The sequence below is a fragment of the Oreochromis aureus genome, linkage group 1, assembly GCF_013358895.1.
Source record: "Oreochromis aureus strain Israel breed Guangdong linkage group 1, ZZ_aureus, whole genome shotgun sequence".
Lineage (NCBI taxonomy): Eukaryota > Metazoa > Chordata > Actinopteri > Cichliformes > Cichlidae > Oreochromis > Oreochromis aureus.
In genome coordinates, this window is record NC_052942.1 from 41,740,675 (window position 1) to 41,753,810 (window position 13,136).

The following is a 13,136-nucleotide window of genomic DNA, read 5'->3' on the forward strand; positions in this document are numbered from 1 at the left end:
CAAAATACGCTGTTGGTTTGGTCTGAATAATCAGGGCTTGCTTGCCTTTAAGTCGCTGTAACCCCACAGCTTTAAGAGAAACCCCAACAACCCTGTGAGCACTCAGCAACAGCGGGAAGGAAAAACTCTCTTTTAACAGGAAGAAAGAAACAGACGAGCAGGAAAACACAGAGAGGCCAAAACAAATGTGTGTGATTGGAGCTTAGTGTGGGAGTCTTTCCTGCGCACCTCCTCACCATAACACCAATCCACACGTTACTGAAATGAGCCCACGTGGGAAGCATCGTCGATGTCGAGTCCACTCACGCTGACCACAGTTTGTGTTTCAAACAAGTAAACCTGACAGTGCCCGAGCGTGAAAAACCGAGTAACGCTTAGCTTCATCCATGCCGTGGACCGAGGACTGGACCGACACCGGATCACCGCATACCCCCGATTCAAGATGTGACAGGACAAGCGGTAATTTGAACTCTATGATAAGAATTCTTCAGTAATTCCTGAGAAACGTTCCTGGTTTGGGTTCAGTCCAGATTAGATTTGTTTCAGTGTTCAGACAGAACCAGTCGGGTGTGGAGAGCCTGATCAATAACTCAATGGCTGCTTGTTGACCAATCAAGTGTCCTTTGACTGGGTTGTACTCATCTAAGTAAAGCAGAGCAGACTGTCATTTCTCTGTGTGTGTGTGTGTGTGTGTGGCGTTCACTGACACCGAGTAGCACCCAGGGCGAAGCTCGAGGCGAAATCATTCCTGGTGGAGTGACAGAAAGGCAGGAAGCAAAACATTAAACGCTGACTGAAGCTTGGCAACTGACATCCACCTCTGCTGCTCGCTGCATTTCTACACGTGCCCTCTGGGCTCCGGACTTCCTGTGTGAGCGTGTGCTGCTCGGCTCCAACCCCGCCTCCCGGCCTCTGTCTGCACGGTCAGAGGAACCTCCCACAAATGTTCCAAACACGGGCATTTTCCCATGAAGCCGATAAGATTTTATTGCACAAAGACAGGTTTGTGATTGAATATGAAGAAAATCTGCTGTAGGATTTTTACTGACACGTGTTCGCTGCTGAGCTAACATGAACCATGTCTGCCTGACTCGTGGCGGCAGGCTGGCGGGATCAGAGGGAAGGACTGACTGTAAGCAGAAAATCACACACTGCCGTGCAGAGGGTTCACCTGGAGGCCACAAAGTCCCACCCACGACACAGCAGTACCTTCTGAGAGAGATCACCTGCTGATGTGACCACTTCTTATAGAGGATTCACCTCCAACTCAGACACAGTTCAAAATGTAATAAAACTGAAAGACCTTAAAAAAAACTACGTGGCAGGACGCAGGCTTGTGCTTTCAGCGGTCAGGTCAGAGTAGTGGGTGCGTCTGAGGTTGACGACCCCGTTGTCAAGGCAACAGCTCGTTCCCTCAGGCTCACCTACACGAAACCTCCTGATCTTCTACATCCACCTTTCTGAATGAAGAAAATCTTAGTTTGAGCTTCTACAGATGAAGATACAACGAATCATAACTTTAATTCTGAGTTATCGTCCAGCCCACTGTGAACATCTTTCACCCACTTCAGTCAGCCCAAAATCTCTTTCAGACACGAACACACCTTAGAGTTCCCGTCATACTGTGGAAACGCAGATCACAGACCTGACACAGACAGGTCAGCTCCGACGGAAACAACACAAAGACCAGCGACGCGCACACACACACACACAAAATCACCAAAAGGAGTCATTTAATCCACAATCATCATTCTTCACTCACATCTGAGTCTGTATGGAAACACGTGCTGACAGCAAACTGAATTAAAATGATGTGATGAAAGGAAAGGTGGGAGCTGATTGCACCAAACACTGAAGCGCCTCCAATGCTGCTAACCGCCTAAAGTCAGACTGATAATAATGTTTTCCTCTCAGGTCACACTGGGGGAAACGTTCACATTCAAACATCGAACGATTCGAGTCATTTTCATCGTTACCGGTTTTCACGTGCACGATGACGGAGCGATGTTTCCAGATGAGTGAGCCCACACGCTCAGGGAAAGGCTTCATGTCTGTCCCTAAACGTGCACAAAACACAAATCGATGTGAACTGCAGAGCCTGAACCATGAAATAACTGAAATAATCATTTTAGTTTGCATCACACTTTCTCCGGTGGGAGGAACTGTTGCTTAACGCTGTGAGTTGTTACTGAAACTGCACATCCACCGACTTTACTTCCTGTTAAACTCCATATTTTTATATTATTTTGTGCTTTTTGAATTTCCTGGGGAAAAAAAGCTACTGAGGCTACTTCTGCGCTCACATTTGATGCGTGCTGAGTCAGGACTGCTGCACGGAGTATCCTTGTTTCAGCAGATTGAAATTAGGAAGCGTCATCAGCGACAGCAGCTCGGTGGAGAGAGGGACGCAAACCGCCATCTTTTACTTACACAGCTTTGATTTTAAGGCAGTATCACCCCTACACTGGTACAACAGGTACACAGTACTTACAGTAGCTTCTTCTAGCTTTAAAGTTCTGTATCAGAAAATAAATACAAATAGAAATGAGGTTGAATATTAACTGAAGAGAAAAGCCTTCTATCGTACATGTACAACAAAACTGTGGGCGCTCCACGCCAAGTGTGTGGGAATAAATAACAGACCATCTAAATGAAGCTAAAAGGAAAACTTCGAACACATTTGACAAATTCAGGTCTCTCAGGTTCAGGTGAGTTTCCTCCCACAGCCCACAGGTGTGCATGTTTGGAAGCTTTTTGGCTGTTAAACACTTATAGGAGTTATATAAGAATAATTTGCACAGAAACTTCTGAAAGTGGATGCAAGGCGCCGTTTCTGCTCGGGTCCTCTGAGTACGGCGGAGGTTGACACAGAAACGCGAAGGTTCTTGATTTTCTGGAAACGTAGCGGACTCAGAATCAAACGGCTTTTATAGCGGCTCGTCTTCGGACGGCAGATGTGCTTCCAGATGTTCTGAGGTGATCTCGCTTTGCGGTGGATGTCTCTGCTCTGCTGTCTGCAGATACACAAACGGGCTCTGAGGATTTAACGAAGAACAAAATGAGCAGCAGACAGAAGACCTGCAGACGCCGACACCTTTGTGGTGAATCCACATCAATCAACTGGGTCACATGACTCCGTCTTTAAACGCAAACATCATGTTTTTCTGAGCAGAGCGGCTGACTCTCAGCTGGCTCTCTGAACCGGAGGTGACGGATGGATCTTCAGCACTCTGAGAGCGCTCTCCATCCCTCCGTGAAGCCTTTTTAAAGCCTTTCTCTGGTTTTTCCAGCCCATCTCCTCCTAATTAATTAGAGCAGGAGAGCCTGTTTTATCAGCACTCACTCATTCCACTCGTCTGAGGGAGGAGGAGGAGGAGGGGGGGTCACGCGAGAGCAGGAGGAATCTTAAAGAACTACTGAGCGATAGCAGTGATGAGGAGTCCTGTTACTCTCACCTTTTCTTTTTTCCTCCTCTTTCCTGGACAAACCTGGGACCAAGCGGCAGCAGCAAGGGTCATATCTTTTTAATTATCTTTGCCGCCTTTGATTAATTATTCGCCGTGACAACAGCACGTCGGTAATGCTTTTCACCTGCCGCCGCTGACTGACGGCCCCTCTGTTGAACTCAAAAGCAAACAGCTGCTGCCATGATCGCCTAGCAACGGCCCGTGATGGATGAGGAGCAGAGACGGATGGCCACAATAAATCAGCACGTCTGCCTCAGTGCTATAGAAACCTGGGAGGAGAGGGAGCGACGGAGGGCAGGGGAGGAGGCGGCGCTTCAAAAAACACTGGAAGGAGCAGCGAGGAGGATCCATGGAGGCTACGTGCCGAGTTCTCACCGAGAACTCTCGCGGGGTTAGCAGTGAATCTACAGAAGCGGCCGGGAGGTGGCCAAGCCCACAGCCTGAACCTGGGGACCAATCAGAGCCCACAGAGATAGGACGCAAAAAATACAGCCAGGCATCCAGGATCTCTGTCACTCCAGATTAATGATTTTGAGCCAATAATTAAACCCCAGGCTAACCATCCCACTGCAGCCCGAGCACCGGTAGATTCAGGTGTGAGCAGGAAGCAGCAACAAATGTAGCCTCGAGCAGAGAAGCGTGTTGTTGTGGAGCTACTGTGACATGGCTGTGAGTTTCTGAGGAAGACACCAGCCCTTCATCCTTGTCTGAAACCAGCTGGACTTTAACTCTGTCCTTCCATGTCCCAGTTTACCTCAGAGCTGTGAGGACACGTGTGAAAAATGGGCCTGCTGGTGCTTCTGTCCTCCTGCTCCAGAGTAGCTCGAGTCTGCAGCATCCGTGTTACCGTGGCGATATACCCCGGTAACAAGTGAATCACCGACCAGGCAAAGCACTTTAGACTGACATTCACTTCAAGCTCTTTATCTAGCTCTCGTCCATTAGCAGCTTCACAGTCTCCAGCTGGTGTTTGGACTGGAAGCCGGAGAACTCGGAGAACCGCCACGTGGAGAACATGCAGCCTCGCATTAGGTTGCAGTGTTCAGTCACAATCATGACTGCTGTGGTTGCTCACACCTTTAATCTCACTCTTCCTGTAGTTCATATAGACACCCCCCCCGTAACCCGACACCCCAGCATGTCGGGCTACAGCTCTGCAGGGATCCAGTCTAAATAATGTAACAGTGATGAATGAGGGGCCAGATTCATATCCATCAACAGGCTCTTTTTAAGGAGCATCCATCTTCTTCCTGTAAGGCCTCCCTTTGAATCAGAGGACAGGTTCTGTGAGTGTGGGTGTGTGTGTGGGTGTGTGTTGGACACACACACACACACACACACACGGAAGTTTACATAGCTATAAGCTGTAATTATTCATGATGCTCTATAAGAACACAAGCACGTAAAACAGCGTTTAAAGTTTCTGTTTCCTCTCTGATCACCACGAGAGGAAACAAACCCTCCTCCTCTCCTAGAGGAGATCTCTGCCCTACTCTAATACACACACAAACACACACACACACACACACACACACACACACACACACACACACACACACACACACACACACACACACGAGGCCTGGCAAGGCCGTGTTTGATAAATGACACACGTCACTGTGTCAGGAGAGAAGGGCGGGTCTGTGATGTATGGAGTGGACGAGAGTGGGAAATCGACTGTTTGGCAGCGACACACCACTCGCCTCTCAGAGGCCTCCGAATACATGCAACACACACATACACACACACACACACACACACACACACACACACACACACACACACACACACACACACACCTGTACATGGTCTCTGCAGGAAAATCACACTTTTGGGTTTTAAGCTGAAATCTAAGTTTGCTTCATTTCAGAACCACAAAAACAGAAACACTTTGGACCCGACTGAATTTTACCCATGATGCACCCTGATTATTCATATGCAGATTGATGTGTGTCTGAAAGTAGCTCCTGATGCCCCAGACCACGCTAGCTTTAGTCAGCACCATCCAGTGCTGTCAGTCCAGGACGCGACTGGTCGTGTGTAATCCGGATAAAAACGATCCTTCCATGGAAAACGTCAAAGGGTCAATCTGCCCCAGGTACAGACTTTAAGGACTAAAGAAATCTGGATCATCAGCACTTTTAATGGGCTGCAGTGGCACCAAAACTAACAAAATGAATGAATTATAAATTTGATATTAACAGACATTTCATGGAATATTTAATTAGCAATACATTCATTATTTTATCCTTTGTCATTATACAGTGATTAAGTCTGCTGTGTGGGTATCAAACTCATCTGCTGTGATCACCTTTAAACTCTTACTTCATAATCTTGATTTTACCACACAGCTCACAGTTTGTGGTATCTTACATTTATCTATGAACTGTAAGTACAGAGCATCATAAGTAAACTAACAAATGTATGAAAACAGTTATCATGTACTGAATACAAAGTCGTTTGATACACTTCCAGTTTTGATTTCATTTTTCCTGTAATCCAGTCTGGATCCAGTCCTCTGCTGGGATCAGGACTGATATTAATCCTTATCCTGCTGAAATGCAGAGAACAACTCCGACTGGATCCAGTTTGATCTTCTACGATCACATAATCCTGGTTTTCCTGTGAACAACCAGATTTCTGGATTTGGTTTCACTGGATCGGATCAATCCTGCCAGATTACTTTTGAACACCGGGCCCTGGATTTAGGGTTAGTGCAACCATGAGTGACTAAAATATTCAAGACTAAAAGTCACATTTGACTTCTACAAACCGAGCATGGCCAACCGAGCATTGACACAGAAGAAGAAGAAGAAGAAGAAGTAGAAGAGGAGTTCATTGAGAATTAAAGAGGGAGAAGCTGCTGGTGGATGTGGGCAGGCAGGCGGGGATTTGGGGGGGGGTATCAATCACAGTCCTGTTTGGCAACAGAGATGCTAGTATTTCAAATAAAACAGGCAAACGCAGACAAATGGCCTGAACACTGGGCTGTAACCTGAACCCAAACTCGGGCTTTGTCTCGCTTTTTTCCTGGCTCGCCGTCTTCCCCCTGCCTCTTTTCTCTCTGGCAGCCGAGGTGGCTGACATCTGCAGAGTGCATTTAAAGAGAAAAAAATGTGTCAGAGGAGTGTGATGCACTCTTTTGCACCCACACACACACACGGCCCCCCTTGCTCGGTTTCATTAGCTCACTGGCAGGGTGGCACTTCTCAAGCTCATTACTGAGGAAGGATTTATGGCGCGGCAGCCAGTGGCGGAGAAAAGGCATCTGTCAATAATTGCAGGGAGCAGCAACTCCCATCTCCACCAGCTTTGAAATCTCATTAGGTATGCAGTTATCAGGCATAAAGATCAAAAACATTACTCAGCTCCGACAGAAACCGACCAAGAAACATTAATTAGCAACAGGCCCTCACAGTAGAAAATAAAACAGCCTTCCTCCTCCTCGCCCCCTCCCTGCTTTCAGCATGGACGACTCTCTCTCTCACCTGCCTCCACACACACACACACACACACACACACACACACACACACTCGTCTGCTCCATGCAGATCGTTGTGTGTGGTGCTCTGAGCGTACAGTCGGGTTTTCTGGGATGTTGAATGGTTAAAAAATAAAAAAAGAAGCAGCATCCACCGAGCCTGAAGACAAACCCTCAAACAGGAAGTGATCGGCTACCTGTGACCAAAACTGGCCGTCTGTGAACAACCCAAGCTTCATCCTCAGAGAGGATGCGAAAAACTGTGTGGTGGAGACACTGTTGGACAAAGAAACTGTATCTACAGCCTGAAATCACTCTTAAAGGACGAAACTGTAATAACAACGATCGGACGTCCTCCACAGCTGCTGATCTGTTCTGATTTTGGGGATGAAAATCTGAAAGAGTACGGATTTCAGTTTGATGGAGGACTGAAACCCTCAAACAAGGTAAGAAAGTAAAACTGGCAGCAGGTTCACCTTTGACCTCTGACCTGATTGCAGGTTAAAGTTCAATAAATTTGATATATTAATACGTTTAAAGTTAAATAAAGTTCTGCTGCACTTTTCCTGCCTGCTTTCAGCTCAGTGCTGGCTCACAAACACGGCACTCAGATCAAAACTTTCAGAGGCTCTGATCTGTGTGTGTGTGTGTGTGTGTGTGTGTGTGTGTGTGTGTGTGTGTGTGTGTGTGTGTGTGTGTGTGTGACTGAAGAGGAAGGCCCTGTCAGCCGGAGGAGGATGTCAGCTTAGGCTGGCCCTGATTACCGGACCTTCAGACGGGTCCTCGCTGCCGGCTCTCCTGCCTTTCATCACACACGCGCACACACACACGCACGCACACACACAGACTGATGGCTGCCAGTCTCGTCTGGGTTAGGCCAAAGCCTCCGTGGGAAAGCGAAGGACACACACATTTCGCAGACATAAAGGGAACCCCCACTGAGGGTAAGAAGAAACCAGACCTGGAGCTGAGCCCAGATGACACTCAAAACAAACAGACACACACACACACACACACACACACACACACACACACACCTTGTCTCAACACTAACTCATCCTCCAACTGGGCCTCTCGTCTCTTGATGTGTCTCCTGAGCATGACAGGAAGTCCAACAGGCCGTAAAAATAAAGGCAGCAGTTGGAGAGGAACGGCCGAGCTTCTTAAAGAGAAGCATCATTCAGAGTTTGAGGGAGATGATGACGATGATTAGGAATGCTCTGTGATGAAGAGTGTGGCAGCAAAGAAAATCTCAAAGCAGGCTGTGTAGCTGTCTCAGTAATAATCTGTGAGAGCAGTGTGTGTGTGTGTGTGTGTGTGTGTGTGTTACAGAAACCTTGTTCATCCTGAATACACACACACCTGCTTGGTTCCAGCGGTCATTCTTTCCTCCGTCACGCCTTCTCTGCGTCGCTTCAAGAATGAAAACGATTTCGCGTTAAACACACGCTGCTGATGTTTTAGCTGCTGTTGTTCTGACTTCATACCAAAATCTCTGCCCCCCCCCCCACACCAGGGTGTTTGGAGAGGAAGAGGAGGCGAGCAGAGAGCAGACAGACAGAGGAGAGGGGGGAGAAGAAATGAGGAGCGGATGCAGCCTTGTGAGCCAATTTAAGAAATAACTGCTGATGCATCAGCTATCGGCTGTTTGAGCGCTCGTGATAACGCTCAAGGCGAAACTGGGAGCGAATGACAGCATCAACTGCCGGCAATAAAGTGCAGAGCGCCAGACCAAGGGAGCCTAATTGACAGCTGTCAACCTAATGGGAGCCGTGACGGAGGATTGTGGGAGAGGAGGAGAAGAAACACTGTTTATAAACCATCAGCCACTTATCCTGGAGGAATGGGGGGGGCTCCTCTCCCCTGCCCCCCCGTGACTGTCGTTTGTCTGCTCACCGGCTTCTTCATTCCTTTCTGCTTCCTCCCGCTCGTGCACATAATCTGCTTTACAGTGTCAATGGCTTGCTGTCCATCCTTATGATCCAATATTTAACTACAGTACAATCACAGCGTCCGCCAGTTTCAAACATTTCATTAAGGGGCCGAGTTTAACCCCAGCAGGTCACAGACGATGGCCTCGGTGTTCCAGCCTCACGCTGAACGAGTTTCAGAGACCACGTCTCTGACCTCACAGCACATCTGACCTCATATATTTACTCCAGATAAAGATCAAATTTTAAGGCTACGTCTCCGAGTCTGAGAACCACAAAAACACCAAACCTGCTTTGCTTTGGGTCCTTCTCTTTGTGCACAACACATCATTTCATTATTTTTCCTGAAGTGTACTTTTTATTTTTCAGGTAAACTTCTAAGTTCTCCGCCTGAACCTGACGCGGCCTGCCGACTCATGATGGTGACACTTCCTGTTTGGTTTCAGACGCGTCCTCTCAGCTGAGATCCACTCACGTTCACTAATCAGACACTATCTCTACTTTTAAGATTGAAACTTTCCTTTTGGCTAAAGCATATATTTAGGGCTGGATCAGGTGACCCTGAATCCTCTCTTAGTTATGCTCCAATAGGTGTAGGCTGCTGGGGGATTCCCATGAGGAGCAGCCATCCACCTCCACCTGATCCTTGTTCTGATGGATGTCTCTTTGCTTCCCGTTTCTGATTGCCGGGTCTTTACTTTATAAACACCTTCAGGTGACTGTTGTTGAGATTTGGGGTTGTATAAACAAAGCTGAATCGAACGGCTTGTAGACAAGGTTACGTACGAGTGAACGCCCTGCAGGCTGGGGAACCAGTAATATCCCAGCTTTAAGGAACCAATCACAGTGTGCGAGCCAAACAAATAATGACGTCGAAACATCGTAACAACTCTGAAACCGTGATCAAATGTCCATACGTAGCGGTTCATAGCATTGTTACCGTGGTTACCGCCTGATTACAGCAGGCCGGACGTGAGAAAGATCCTCAAATATCGAGTCACCCGAATAATGCTGGTTCGTGATCAGATCATGTTTTCTTAAAAATCCTTTTACGGCCTTTTTTGAAGCTGCTGCCGATCGGCCACGTTGGAGCAGGCGGTGGAAGCCACTCCCACTTTAACTCTGTGACATCAGAAAAGTGCCGCTTGGCTGGAGACAGGCTTCTTCCTCACATTGTTTTCTAAGACCTGTAAAAAACCAACTCAACAGTTTGTGTTTGAGAACGCGACGCTTTATTATTCTAACTGCTGCAATCGTCCACCGAGCCGTCGAGGACGCCGAACATCCGAGTCGTGGTAGACATCTGGCATTTTCAATTTTCAGCTTAAAATCTGATTTTAACAAAGTCAAAAGAAGAAAACAGTCGTCAGCGGTTCCAGAGATGAAGAGACCCGCAGCACCTCTGTTGAGGGGAAAACGTGTGTGGCCCGTGTTGGTTCACCAGCGACCAAACCTGCAGCAGCTGAGGGCAGGGGCGCGAAAACGTGACGGCGCTGGGTTCTTCAAGAACATCGCCTTAATCCGAGGAAAAAGGACGACCTCTGATACCTGAGCGTCTTCAGCAGCCTTGTGTGTGTGTCTGTGTGCGTGTGTGTGTGCGTGTGTGTGCTGTTCACTAACAGGTGAAATAAATAAGAGACAAGTGGCGTGTTTCTACAACTAACCAGAGCTCAAAGATCATCTGACAAACCTTAACGTGACTTTTGGAGCTCGAAAAGTCTCCGAATCGTTTCTACTGAAAGACGTTGCACAATGAGGAAAGCGCCAACCTTCTCTCCGTTTGAGCCTGAACGCCTCACAGTGATCGGCTCACCCAGAACATCATGAGTCACATGATCTTCATCCTCATTGTCACCTGATTTTACCAAATTATGATAAAAAGCTGCAGTTTGGAAGATAATCATCAAAACTTTAAACAAACTCAACCAGCTGAACTTTAACGACGGATCTCGTTACATCATGGAAACGCTGACACACTCACGCGCACACACACACACTCCTATGAACTAAGACTTTTGTTGTCCTCACACGAGTGTGTGTGTGTGTCTGTGTGTGTGTGAGGACTTGTAATTCAAATGTAAGGCGTGCAGGCGCCTCACTGATGATGGTGTTTTTCTGTTTGCGGGTAAATAACGGCGCTGTGCTGTTTGATGGTGGAACTTCCTGTGTGAGAACAATGAAGTGTGACTTTGAAGCCTGGGGACAAAAGCCCGCTGATGTCACGAGCTCGGAAAAAATAAAGCCTCCTGCTCAGGACCGTCACCTCGAGTGAACCCTCACCTGCAGCGTGGTGGACGGGAGGCAAACGCGGACGGCGTACAATCACGTTGATTACATCCAGCGATGGCGCAGAGCTAATTGGCGAGCGTGACAGCGTGCAGAGCTTGTCATCTCCGATCATTAGGCCTGTCACAGATCCATCAGCTGCTCGGCTAATTAGCACAACGCTAATGAAGCTGGCAAAACAACTCCTCTTAAGACAGCTGAGCGCGCTCCGTCACCACGGCAGGAAGCGTGTGTGTGTGTGTGTCGGGCGGTGAAGGGGAGAAGAAACAGGTCTAATGTTCAGAAGAGCTCAGCAGAGACTCAAAAATGTAAACGCCAAGAAAACGGCGAGGTTTGGTTACAAAGAGAAAATGTGAGTGAGAGAAGGAGCAGCAGATTCACCTCCTCACTGTGAGGCCACGCTGCTAACCGCTGCGCCACTGCGCCGCCCCGGCCTGCAGGATCAATCCTCTGAGCACGCTCACACTGACACGGAAACACACAAATGTGCTTTTAGATGAGAAACACAGCGTCCAGTAAAACCAGTCTGCACATGTGGAGCGGGCGCTGTGAGCTCGCTGTGGCGTGCACGACCAAACTTTCACCTCTCAGACAAGCGTGTTCTGAGCACACGTGCTGCTCGGGAAACAGATCAGCGTCACGGAGGAGCACGCTGAAGGAAAAGCAGGCTCCTCGGCCCAAAACTGCGAATCACCCTCCCAGAACTCTGTCACGACATGGCAACCAGTTTGAATCACCCTCTCAAATTCAGTCCTCCAAAACCGCTCAGCTCGCAGCTGCAGGACAAGGAGAGGAGGAGAGGAGGAGAGGAAAGGAGAGGAGAGCAGAGAAGGAGGAAAATAGGACGTGGCTGCTAGTTTCAAATGAAGCTCCTCCTTCAGCTGGCACGTTTATTCTCAAGAAAGAAATCCATCGTTTAGCTTCCTGCATCCATCCGCCGCTTTAACCCCGCCCAGCATGTCCATTACCCCCCCACCCCCCTGGCTCTGATTGACCATAAGAGCCTCTGATAAATGTGCCTGTCAGAGTTCAGATGATTGAATCAAATATGAAGCAAAGCCTCACATCTGTAACACCACAGTGTGTGTGTGTGTGTGTGCGTGTGTGGTCAGCAATCCTCCAGTTAAAGCCAAACACCAAAGGTTAAAGGTCATTGTGAAATGATCTGTGATTCAGCGAGATGTTAAGCTGAGTGCTAACAACAGAACAAGGCGAGCGCTGAAGTTTGTGAGATCGACGTGACTTCAGCCGGTCTGGGGGGAGGAGGAGGGGGTGATTTATTGACACTTATTGGGAATGAACAGATCAAAGGCTCGGTCGGGTGACGGGTGATCAATCAGGCGTCAAATCAAAGATGGCGACTGTCCATTAAGCTCTTTTCCAGCTTCGCTCCCGCCTCGCTCTGTGGCCCGTGAACTAATCTTTACTTGGGGAGAGAAGTCTTTCCCAGAAACTGAAGGAGGAGGGAAAGAAAACAGAGGTGGAAAAATCTGAGGGCCGGGAAGGACCAGCCCCCGATTATCAAGGATAAATCGACGGCCGGAGGAACAACGAGAAACTCCGAAATACGACAGTACTAAAAATGAGAGAAAAATGTTTTAAAAATCCATCAACTAAAAAACAACAAGATAAATCCGACTTTGTTTTCTGTCAGTTATTCGGTAATCCTCAAAAAACCCATCGGAGTCGGCAGACTCAAGGCGCTGGGTCCACACTGAGCACGACCAAACCTTTTCCTAGAGCTCACACTGACCTTTGACCTCTGTGAAGAGCTGAAGGTTTATTCTGAAAATTCACTTCATCAAACATGCAGCCTACAGGTGTGTGTGTGTGTGTGGGGGGGGCAAAATAAAATATAAATAATTTGCTTCAAAATCAGAAAAAACTCTCACACACTCCAAACACACCTTGGGTTAAAACTGTACAAATTAGAAAAATAAATCCAGCTGTCTGTTTTTAACTACAGATGCT

The 13,136-nt window shown here is 47.9% G+C and overlaps 1 protein-coding gene across 1 annotated transcript in view; it reads right to left on the reverse strand.

Moving 5' to 3' along the window:
• The window catches only part of tshz3b (teashirt zinc finger homeobox 3b), a 34,714-nt gene that overhangs the window by 20,239 nt on the left and 1,339 nt on the right, over nt 1-13,136 (reverse strand). The window lies entirely within an intron of this gene.